The sequence below is a fragment of the Tamandua tetradactyla genome, chromosome 1 (genome assembly GCF_023851605.1).
Source record: "Tamandua tetradactyla isolate mTamTet1 chromosome 1, mTamTet1.pri, whole genome shotgun sequence".
In the NCBI taxonomy this organism is placed as follows: Eukaryota; Metazoa; Chordata; class Mammalia; order Pilosa; family Myrmecophagidae; genus Tamandua; species Tamandua tetradactyla.
The window spans coordinates 164,773,934-164,786,391 of NC_135327.1; the positions used below are offsets into that span (position 1 = coordinate 164,773,934).

At 35.5% G+C, this 12,458-nt stretch overlaps 1 protein-coding gene across 4 annotated transcripts in view; it reads left to right on the top strand.

Annotated features, from left to right (window-relative positions):
• Window positions 1-258: 258 nt before the first annotated feature.
• Window positions 259-12,458, top strand: part of LOC143650875 (hyaluronidase PH-20-like) — a 32,508-nt gene continuing 20,308 nt past the window's right edge. The window contains exons 1-3 of one of the 4 annotated variants that reach the window (XM_077122210.1): window positions 1,558-1,830; window positions 3,105-3,192; window positions 4,555-4,836. The gene's annotated coding sequence lies outside the window, so the exon portion shown is untranslated. Of the gene's footprint in view, window positions 376-1,557; window positions 1,831-3,104; window positions 3,193-4,554; window positions 4,837-12,458 lie in introns of those variants that run through there. The other 3 variants (XM_077122200.1, XM_077122231.1, XM_077122224.1) reach the window with 3 other exon arrangements.

Genomic DNA, 12,458 nt, shown 5'->3' on the forward strand with positions numbered 1-12,458 from the left:
GACCTAAATAAATAGAGGGACATTCTGTATTCATGGGTTGGGAAGCTAATGTTCTAGTTTGCTAGCTTCCAGAATGCTATATATCAGAAAAAGAATGGCTTTTGAAAAGGGGAATTTATTAAGTTACTAGTTTCCAATTCTAAGGCCATGAAAATGTCCCAATTAAATCAACGGATGGTAACCTTTGATTAGATGGTTTCCATGGAGATGTGTCTCCACCCAGTTCAAGGTGGGGTTGCTTACTGGAGCCTTATAGGAGGGAACCACTTTGGGAAAATTTTTAAAGCCGCCAGAACTGACAGAGTCAACAGAATGAAAAGAGCCCGAATGAAGCCATTGAAGAAGCCTGGAGAGAAAGCTGGTATACATTGCCAGGTACCTGTGTAGTTGAGAGAGAAACTCTGATTGTCATTGGCCTTCTTGAGCCAACATATCTTTTCCTGGATGCTTTAATTTGGATATTTTTATAGCCTTGCCTTAATTTGGACATTTTCATGGCCTTAGAAAATTTTAAATTTCCCCTTTTAAAAACCATGCCAATTATAGTATATCACATTCTGGCAGCTAACAAACTAAAACAAGTGTTCACTAATCAAATCTCACATTTATGGCTAAATGATTTATGAAAGGGATCAATGACAACTCAATTGGGAAAGAATAGCCGCTTCATGAAATGATGCTGGAAAACCTCAATCTCCATTTGCAAACAAATGAAGGTGGCCCCTACCTCACAGCATATACAAAAGTCAACTCAGATGGGTCAAATATTTAAATGTAAGAACCAAAACTACAAAAATCCTAGAAGAAAATGTAGGAAAACAGCTTCAAGACTAATGGTTTCTTAGACTTCTCATTCAAATCAAAAGAAACAAAAGATAAAGGGGACCTCATCATCAAAATTAACAAATTTGTGCCTCAAAGGAGTTTTTTTATGAAAATAAAATGACAATATATACAATGGGAAGAATATTTGGAAACAACATATCCAATTCTTAAAATCCAGAATATAGAAAAATCCTTCAATTAGACAATAGAAAGGAAAACAACCAAATTTTAAAATGGGCAAAAGACTTGGACAAACATTTCTCCAAAGAAGATGTACAAATTGCTAAAATCACATGAAAAGATGCTCAACATAATTAGCCATTAGGGAAACACACATCAAAACCACACAAAGATAACATTCTGCGCTAGAGTAGCTGCCATTTAATAAATGGAGATTTATAAGAGGTAAAGTAATTTATATTTTCTTTTGAAGGTCAGCTCATGTATTTTTCTTTAACAGAATTTATCAACATTGGTTAATGTCCTTGGTTGCATTTGATGCAATGGAGTCCCTGTTACCTTTGGACAAAGGAAATTTATCAATAAATATTTGTTTCCTGTTTTTGTTTGTTTCTGTGACTGCCATGGTGATTTAGATCTTTAATATGATCCCATACATAGAAGATTTAGTAACCATGACTTTGAAAATTCAAAGAAATAAAAATCAGAATCAGCTGGCTGGTCAAAGGAAGGGAATCATTGGTTATGGTCAATGGAAGGCCAATTGTGACCTCACAGTGTATGTTATGTTATACTGTGTCAACTTCACATAATGCAAGACACCCAGCAATAAAAGAGGTGTTTATTACTTTTCTTAAACTCTGACTTAATGTGGTCCTAAGCTCTTTAGCCTATTAGTTTTAGGAAGTTGAACAACTGTAATCGCAGAATTGGGATTGGTTCCAGGTTTATAATACTGGTAAATTGCTTTGAATACAAGTCAGACATCACTGCATTCGGCTTGGAGTTTGACACGTGGAATTGCAAAGAACATCTCTAGAGAAGGTATTGTGTTTTTAATTGGCATGTATATTTGAGAGGTTCTTCAGGTCTTTCCTCAATTACTTGGTTTCAGTCATACCTATTCATGTCAGTATCTCATGCTTGACTATAGAATACATGCTTGTCTTCTGAATAATGTTTACACTGTGGCTTCTGGATGGCATGCCTCAGTTTTTGTGAGAAAATATTCATGTCCTCATTAACTATAATTTTGAGTTTACTGAGAGTCAAATACATCAAATTTATGCGCTTAATTAACTAATTCATTTAGCATGTATCTATTGTATACCAATTTAAGTATCTCTGACAATTGAACAATAACCTAATCTTACAGTTAAAGACATATTATTTAAGTTATTTAATAAAACCTCTGGGATCTACAAAGATACTTCAGAGAGAATATCATTACAGGCATGTTCATTTTCTTTCCAAAGGAATTACTTTTCAAGAATAAGATGGTACTTGTTTTTAATAAAAATACATTTGCTATTGACCGATCATGAATTTAAGAAGCCAACATTTTAATATTTTTGACATATAAATATAACTTGCTTAAGGATTCAATATTTAGAATTTATATTAAATCAGACTATACTTTTCTAGCTTCTTAGACATATTTTCTAATTATATCATAGCACAACAGGACAAATTTACTGCATAAAATAAGCATATATAAATTGTGTTTTTTGATTCCACATAGAAGTTAAAATAAAATTTGATTTTAGGGGCTGCTTTTGAGAAATTCCTTTATTTACTTGCTTTTTCTTTTTCTCCTATCCACCTCCCTTCCTACTTTTAAGGAAAAGGGCAGGACTCAGAAAAATAGTATAATTATTACTAGGTTCAAACATGATTTTCTTTATCATTTTGAAAATATTCTAGTTTATTTTATAAATTTTGTAAAGAGACATGATTTTAACTATTAATGCAAACACTGCCTTAAAATTCATTCTTCATCTGTACTATGCTACAGAAACCAAGCATTAATTTAGCTAACGTTTATCAGTGAATGCAAATGTGATGGAGTCTTGTTTTAGCATTGGACTCTTATACTAATTTCAAATGATAATTTACAAATTTGTAACATTCTTATGTTAATTTACCATGCTAGCTAATCTCTGCACAGGCACTTGAATTTGTAGAGATTAAAACAACTCACACACAAACAAGTGCACCCACACCCACACACAGGTTCGCCCTCACCATTGCACAACAGCATCCCAAGCAATTAAATCTTTAATTGACTGGGCAATGAGCTGTCTTTTTGCTCCCAACAGGTTAAATATGCAGTGCTCTTAGGTTGTCTAGAGCGACTTCTGACCTACAGATATTTTAAAGGAAAAGCTCTCAATTCTTATTTCAAATGTAAGTTGTTTTTTCTTTCTATGCTACATCTTCAGGTAGGGAAAATCTCCTATGTCTTTCTGTGTAACAGTTGTGTACATACCACATTTTAAAGTCTACCTCCTTGGTTTTGTGAGTAGATTGTCATTTTATTTCAGTGGACACAGAGATTAAGGGTTAGCAATTTCTTTAGCCTTGAGGATATCCAGCCTGTGAAAAAGTGTACCTGGGAATGGTATAGACAAAGTTAAGACAAAGGTAGGGGTAGTGATAAATGACTAAGAATAACAATAATAATAATAATAGAAAATGGAAAAGGGGAAGAAAAAGGAATTGACAGAATGTCAATAAAAATGTATCAATTTCTCTTGTTGAATCAAGTATATGATATCTATTTCTGGCCAAGTTAATTATAAAATATTATAGTTTAATAAGAAATTTCCTAGAAAAAAATCTTGCTCAAAAGCTCCTTTCTTGCCTAAAACTGGTGTAAATTTTTGCTTTAAGATAAGAATTTTGCACATAGTTTTTTCTACTTTGGGGATATTATTCCGGTCTCTTGTAAAAATTTGCTCAAATTTTTAACTTTGGCTTCTTGTAACTTGAAACTAGAGGTAAATGTCAGCCTTTGGGTTGAAATGATAAACTAAGTGCTTAGGAAATGATACCCATCTGACCAAATGTGATTAGGATACAAGGGCTATAAATTTAGGACCTACTGTTGATTTGAAATTGTGCTTTTTTTTTTCATGCTAAAGGATGATTCCCAAAGCATTTATGGAGGTAATTTAGGTTCTATATGTCAAGATGTTCTAAGGCTAGAGGCTATTTGTTCAGGATTATAACAATGTTTTTATCATTTTTAGTTGATCTGGGGGATGCTGAGAAATCCTCTGGGAATGACTCCTTTATTCCCAGGACTCCCTCTTTCAGTAATGGTTGTGTTCTGATTGCTTTTACAGTACTCTCATTCAATTTTCACCATGGTTATAACCTTGGCTTTACCAGTATTTGTCTATATTTCTGAATTTTTACTTTGATATTTATAATAAAATTTATATTCAAAATTTATAACTGTTTTAATGGTAAGAGGGATGTATTTAAATTTAATTCTTAATTCCATGGAGATGATATATACTGCCTACCTAGAAATAACATATTAGAGCTGCAAGGCAAAAAGGCATTTATTTGGGGTCTTAGATTTGCAATTCAGGGAGAACAGATTTAGGTAGCAACCCAAATGTGACCTGTCTTGGGGATTCTAGGGAAGAGTTTTTAAAGAAAAAGATTATATAAGAATTATGAGTGGTGGATTTTGGGGTGTTCCAAATGTCACTTCAAGGTACATAGTTTACTGATTTCTTTATCTTCTTTATCTTGTAGGTTGTTTGTGGTATCCAGGTATCCTTGGGATTTTGAGAAATATTCTTGCTTGTAGCAGTTTGTGATATCTGGCTGAGACATGAACAAGATTAACTTCCTGAATTGTATCCCAACTGCATTTCAAATCTCTTGGCCAGAACTCTGTTTTGTTTTATTTCTTTTCACATTTCCATCTATTGATCAAGATCTCTCTCTGTAAACATCATTGAGCAACATTTGGAATTAGTCCTTTGACACCAGGGAGGCTCATCCATGGGAGTCATGTCCCATGTAGGGGGAAAGGTAAAGAATTTATTTGCAGAGTTTGGCTTAGAGAGGGACCAAATTGAACAACAAGGAGGTTTTCAGGGGGAGATTCTTAGGCGTTAATTATAATTAGGCTTAGTTGCCTCATTATAGACATAAGTTTCATAAGTGCAAGCTTCAAGATCAAGAGCCTAGAGCATTAGCATTACTCAGGAGGTAGTTGTGGAATGTTTTTGGGTGTGGCCAATAACTGGAACCTATATAAATTTTCTAAAGCAGCAGAATGCGATATACCAGAAATGCAACAGCTTTTAAAAGGAATTTATTAAGTTGCAAGTTTACGGTTCTAAGGTCATTAAAATGTCCAAACTAATTTCTTTAAAATTCAGAGAAAGATACCTTGATTCAAGAAAGGCCAGTGGGTCTGGAACACTTCTGTTAGCTGGGAAGGCACCTGGCAACATCTGCTAGCTTTCTCTCCAGACTTCAGAGGACTTCCCAGGGACATTTTCTTTCTGCATCTCCAAAGATATCTGGCTGTGTAGGCTCTGAATGTTTTTTCAAAATGATTCCCTATTAAACGACTCCAGTAGATGACCCACCTTGAATAGGTGGAGTAACTCTTAGGCATAACTCTAGGTAGACTTAGCTTCTCCCTTACACAAATAAGCATCACAATATCAAGGCTTAAAATCAAGGGCTTGGCCTATTGATTTTGGAGTTCCTAATATTTGAGACAGTATATGCAGTTTCCCTGGTGATAAAGCTTAATAGTTCTGTACAATTTTTTCCTGTACCTCAAGGGATTTTGACAATGCTTTTTAATTACCTGCCCAACATAGTCTGGGATGTATCTGGGTATGCCAGTTGGAATCTGTAGTGTGCCCCAGAAAAAGCCTATCCTTTAATCCTCATTCAATATTGTTGGGCAGAGTTTTTTGGTTGTTTCCGTGGAGATGTAACCCACCCAATTGTGGGTGGTAACTTTTGATTAGATGGTTTCCAAGAAGTTGTCTCCACCCATTTAAGGTGGGGTTTGCTTACTGGAGACCTTTAAGAAGGAACCATTTTGGAAAGAGCTTTAGAACCACTCAGCCAAAGACCTTTGGAGATGAAGAAGAAAAGTTCTCTGGAGGAACTTGAGGAAACAAGAAGCCCAGACAGAAAGCTAGTAGATGTTGTCATGTTACATCCCAGCTGAGAAAGAAAGCCTGAACTTCACTGGCCTTTCTCGAGTGAAATAACCTGTTGTTGGTGCCTTAATTTGAATATTTTTATGGCCTTAGAATGTGTAAACTTGCAACTTAATAAATTACCCTTTTTGAAAGCCATTCTGTTTCTGGTATATTGCATTCTAGCGGCTTGCAAGCTAAAACAGACTTTTGTACCAGAGAAGTGGGGTGCTGCTGTGGTTTGCAAATACCAAACATGTTGAAACGGCTTTTTAAATGCATAAGGGGAAGATTTTGGAGGACTTGTGAGGTGCTTGTTAGAGAAGGCCTAGAATGCTTTGAAGAGACTGTTGGTAGAAATGTGGACCCTAAAGATACCTCTGACAAGGCTCTAAACAGAAATAAGGCATTTGTTATTGCAAACTGGAAAGAAGGCAACCCTTGTTTTAAAATGGCAGATAATCAAGCAAAATTCACTAGTGGCTTTGGCCAGAAGGCAGATTTTAAAAGTCATGAGCTTGGATATTTAGCAGAAGAGATTTCCAAACTAATGTGGAAAGTACAGCCTGGTTTCTCCTTGTAGCTTATGGTGAAGTGCAACAAGAAAGAGATAAGCTAAGAACTGAACTCTTGGGTACAAAGAAACCAGAGTTGATGTTCTGGAAAATTCCTTCCAAGAAGGGAGACCCCAGGGAATTTGACCAAATGTAGAACCAGTAAGCCATTTCAGAGAAAGCCAGGATTGGAGATGGAATTATCCAGGAAGAATTTGTGGAAACTCCTTCTTTCTGGACTAAAAGACTCAGGAAAGGGACAAAGTGGAGGTAGGATGTCTTCAGAGGCAGAACCGTGGAGGCCAAGGTCTGAGGTCAGGAGACCTCAGGTCAGGAGAGCAGACCCACCCAAGTATTTGGAGAGACTGTATGTCCTGAAGGCAGGGAGTGGGCCTTCCACCTCATTGCAGTGGAAGAGTTGTGCCACCTCAGGCCTAAAAGAAGGTAGAGCACATGGGGATTGGGGAGAGCCTGGCTGCCACCACATGGAGGAGTTGAGTGTGTATCCTGGAGAAGGCAGAGAGCCCAGGTGCAGCCCCGATGCTTGGAGAGGGTAAAGCCAAGAAAATGGTGGTCTCTCCAACGTCCCCCAAGGTTGCATTTGGAGAGAGGTGGGCCACTGTGTAGGCCCTTAGAAAGGGTGTAACTGACACTTTCTAAAGCCCTGAAGATAAATGAATCTCAGATTTTTAAATCTAGTGGAGTTTGTCCTGTGAGTTTTTTAAACTTCTTGGATCAGGTGACCATTGTGTTCCTTCTACTTTCTCCCTTTGGAAACGGGGATATTTATCTTATGACTGTCCCTTCTTTGTATGTTGGCAGCAAATAACTTGTTCTGAGTTTTACAGGTTCAGAGCCAGAGGAGAATTTTGCCTTAGGACAGACCATGCCTGTAGCTGACTTTGATGAGATTTTGCACTGTTTCTGACTTTGTACTGTATTTGTATTGTTACTAAATGGTTTAAAGCTTTCTGATATTGTTATGGTATGAATGTATTTTGAATTTGGAAAGAGCATGTCTTTTTGGGGTCCAAAGGGTAGAATGTGCCAGTTTGAATCTGCGGTATGCACCCAAAAAGGCAAGTTGTTTAATTCTCATTCAATATTGCTGGGTGGGGGCAATATTGTTTTCATGGAAATATGACCCACCCAATTGTGGGTGGTAAATTTTTATTAGATGGTTTCCATAGAGTTTTGTCTCCTTCCATGCAAAGTGGGGTTTGCTTACTGGAGATGGAGACCTTTAAGAGGGAACCCTTTTGGAAGAGCTTTTGTGCCCATGTAGCCAGAGATCTTTGGAGATGATGAAGGAAAATACCTCTGGGGGAGCTTCATTAAACAAGAAGCCTGGAAATAAAGCTAGCAGATGTTGCCATATTCAACACATGCCTTTCCAGTTGAGAGAGAAACCATATACCTTTCCAGTTGAGAGAGAAACCCTGCACATCATTGGCCTTCTTGAACCAAGGTATCTTTCCCTGGATGCCTTAGATTGGACATTTCTATAGCCTTGCTTTAATTTGGACATTTTCATGGCCTTAGAACATGTAAACTTGCAAGTTAATAAATTCCCCTTTTTAAAATCCATTCCATTTCTGGTATATCACATTCTAGCAGCTTGCAAACTAGAACACTGGGTATTACAGTAATTTATACAGAATTACAAGCCCTCATTCTGATTCTGGGCTCCATGTGTTTGGGTTTTCTAAACTATCATCCAGATAGGTTGAATTCGATTATATGCTACAGAGAATTTAAGTTTTGGACACAACAAAACTTTCTTTCTTTGGTCTCATAAAGTAGGTGAAATTCTAAAATACAGACAATGTCCTCCTTACCCCTGTATTCTGATTTACCTTAGTACCAACCTGATTGGCTTCATTCTTAACTCTAATTGAGGCTTAAACTCTCTTTGGTTTCTTTAACAATTATTGCATATGGCAATGCTAAGTTTCAGATCTGCAGAACTAAGCTCTGAGTCTTAGGTGTCAAATAGTTACCCAAAGTTCCAGGGAAATGATATACATATAGCACAGCATCTTAAAATCTAGAAATGGCAATTACAGCTCTAGACTAACTGTGAATGCTATAAGAGGTTACAATCTATGCCCCAATTTTCTTTTAAGTATTTTCTAAAATAGACCATACAATATTTGTTCTTCTATACTGACTTATTTTACATTGCATAATGTCCTTCAAGTATATTCCCTTGTTGCATGCTGTATGACTTCATTCGTTTCTGTAGCTACACAATATTTGATCATATGTATACGCTGCAGTTCATCATTCTAATTCTTGGTTGAAGGATCTACTTCTCTTCAGCCAAGAAGTACCCTTCAGCCACCTCCGTCCATTGGGCATAATGTCTAAATATAATGTATATTGGCATAATGTAAAATGTCTAAAGTTAACAGTCCCTGTCTCACATTATATACACTTACTTGTACAATCATCAATACTCCCCATTTTATACAATTTTCATTGCTCCCATGAGAAAAATAGCCAATAAGCACAGCCTCATCAAATAGAAAATCCAAACCTTTCCTTGACTCTGTCACTCTCTCCCATCCCAATTATTTACCCCTGGTATTTCTGTGGTACTGTTGAGGTCTTCCTGTTAAACATAGACCATAGCATGCAATAGTAGTTTTCCCCCCATACCCTGGTATTATTTACTCTTTGTACAAGATTCATACCTTTGAATTAGTTCATGCAAGAACTTATTTATATTTGTTGTGTTAATTGGTGGGATATATGGCTCCATACAACCCCCTTCAGTCAGATCCATGTTCAATGTGACAATAATACTTATAGACCCACTAATGTACTACCTTCACTTCTATCTATTTCCCCACATTTAAGTTCAACCTCATCAACCAACTGTTCAACATCTCTAGCTTCTATATATCATTAGGTCCCCTACATTGTACATTACAGCTTCTGAGTTTACTTTTATTTGGTAAAAATCATACAGTATCTATCCTTTTGTTTCTGGCTTATTTCACTCAGGATTATGTCATCCATGTTGTCATATGCTTCCAGACTTCATTTCATTTTACTGCTGAATAATATTCCATCATATGTATAAACCACATTGTGTTTATCCACTCGCCTTTTGATGAACACTTGGATTGTTTCTATCTTTTGGTGACTATGAATAATGCTGCTATGAACATCTATGTGTGAATGTCTGTTTGTGTTACCACTTTCAGGTCTTCTGGATATTTACCAAGTAGTACAGAGCAAATCAATATTTAATTTTCTAAGGGGCCACCAAACTCTGTCCATAGTGACAATACCATTATACATTCCCACCAGCAGTGCATAAATGTTCCAATTTCTGTACATACTCTCCAACATTTGTACTTTCCTCTTTAATAACTGCTGTCCTTATAGGTGTGAGGTGGTATCTCATTGTAGTCTTGATGTACATTTCCCTTATAGCTAATAAAATTGAGCATCTCTTCATGTGCTTTTTAGCTATCTGTATTTGCTCTTTGGAAAATTGTCTATTCATATTTTAGCCTGTTTATAATTGGGTTGTTTGTTATTTTGTTGTTGAGTTGTATGATTTCTTTATGTATATAAGATATCAAACCTTTATCTGATAGTTGATTTCCAAATATTTTCTCCCATTGAGTTGACTGCCTCTGCATCTTTTTGACAAAGTCTTTTGAGGCACAGAAGCATTTGAATTTGAGGAATCCTCATTTATCTATTCTTTGCATTACTTGTGTTTTAGATGTAAATTTAGGAAGCTACCTCCTATTACTAGGTCTTGAAGATGTTTCCTATAATTTTCTTCTAGAAGTTTGATGGTACTGTCTCTCATATTTAGGTTTTTTATCTACTCTGAGTTAATTTTTGTATAGGTTGTAAGAATTTCATTCTTTTGGCTATTGATATCCAGTTGTCCCATTCCCATTTATTAAAAAGACTATTCTGCCCCAGTTCAGAGGATTTGGGGACCTTATCAAAAATCTGTTGACCATAGATTTGAGTCTATTTCTGCACTCTCAATTCTATACTGTTGGTCAATACTTCTATCTTTGTGTCAGCACCATGCTGTTTTGACCACTGTGGTTTTATAATGTTTTAAAATCAGGAAGTGTTAATCCTCTCACACTGTTAGTCTTTTTTTAGGATACTTTTAGTTATTCAGGGTCTCTTTCCCTTCCAAATGAATTTGATAACTAGCTTTTCCAAGTCTTCAAAGTAGGTTGTTGAAATTTTTATTGATAGTCTATTGAATCTGTAAATCAGTTAGGGTAGAATGGCATCTTAACTACACTTAACTACGTTCTTATCCATGAACAGGGAACGTGTTGCCACCTATCTAAATCTTCTTTGATTACTTTTAGCAATGTTATGTGGTTTTCTGTGTACAGGTTCTTTATTTCCCCTGCTAAATTTATCCCTAGATACTTGATTCTTTTAGTTGCTATTTTGAAGGAAATTTTTTCCTTATTTACCTCAGTTAGGTCATACAGTTTGTCTTCATCAATGTACAATTATTGATTAAAAACTGACAATAAAATTTTCTTGACATTTTATATCTGCAAAAAAGGTCATTACTTATGTATAGAAAATTACAATTCTTGTACATTAATCTAGTATCCCTCCACTTTGCCAAATTTATTAGTTCCAGAAACTTTGACAGATTTCTCAGGATTTTCCAAGTATGTTATCCAGTCATCTGCAAATAATGAAAGTTTTACTTCTTCCTTTCTGATTTGGACGCCTTTTATTTCTTTTTCCTGTCTGATTGCTCCAGCTAGAACATAGAGTACAATGTTGAATAATAGTACTGACAGAGGGTATCCTTGTCTCATTCCTAATCTTAGAGGGAAGGCTTTCAGTCTCTCACCATTGAGTATAATTCTGGCTATGGGCTTTTCACATGTGCCTATTATTTTGAGGAAGTGCCCATCAATTCCTACACCTTGAATTGATTTTATAAGAAAAGTATGATGAATTTTGTTAAATGCTTTTTCAGCATCAATCATGATGAACATGTGATTTTTCCCTTTCAATTTGTTAATGTGCTGTATTACATTGATTGATTTTCTTATGTTGAACTACCCTTGCATTCCTGGTATAAACCCAACTTAGTCATGATGTATAATTCTTTTAATGTGTTGTTGGATTCAATTTGCTTCCATTTTGTTGGAAATTTTTGCATCTGTTTTCATTAGTGAGATTGGCCTGTAGTTTTCCTTTCTTATACCCTCTTTTTACCCATTTTTGGTATTAGATTGATGTTAACTTCATAAAATGAGTTAGGTAGTGTTCCTTTTTCCTCAATTTTCTTGGAAGAATTTGGACAGGATTGCTGTTCTTTTTGGTAATTGATTTTTAATTATGCCATTTATCATTTTTTTTAAATTTTATTCTTTCTATTAAGGCTTAGGATTTACGGTGAAAAAGCACAATGAAAATGTTGCAAAATCAGTCATATTTTTCATAATTTGTCCTTTAAAATGGATTCCTTTGCACTGTGAAGTTCTAAGGGATTCACAAATTTGGAATTCTTTTTCTTATAATACTTTTGTGATAGCAACAGCAGTGACTTACCTATGGAGAAAGGCTTCAACCCAATGGGAGACTTGGAAGGGGTAAGTGAATAAAGTCAATTACAAAATCTCAAAAGATCTAGTTGGTAGAGGAAAATATCCTTTAGAGGTATTGAAAGTTTTCCTGAATTATTCTTGAGGAACAATTGTGATATATATTCATAGCTATTTTACTTTCCTCAGCTTACCATTTAATCAGTTTTCCAGTGAATCTTATTATGAATAATTTTCCAAAACTGTTCCTGGAGACAATTAGGCAGGACTGATTTACCATTAAAGACAAACCATGATTTAATTGCAGGTTCAGAAAGAACCGGAATTTTGTTTTGTTTGTTTTTTATGTTTCCAATAGAGTTGTT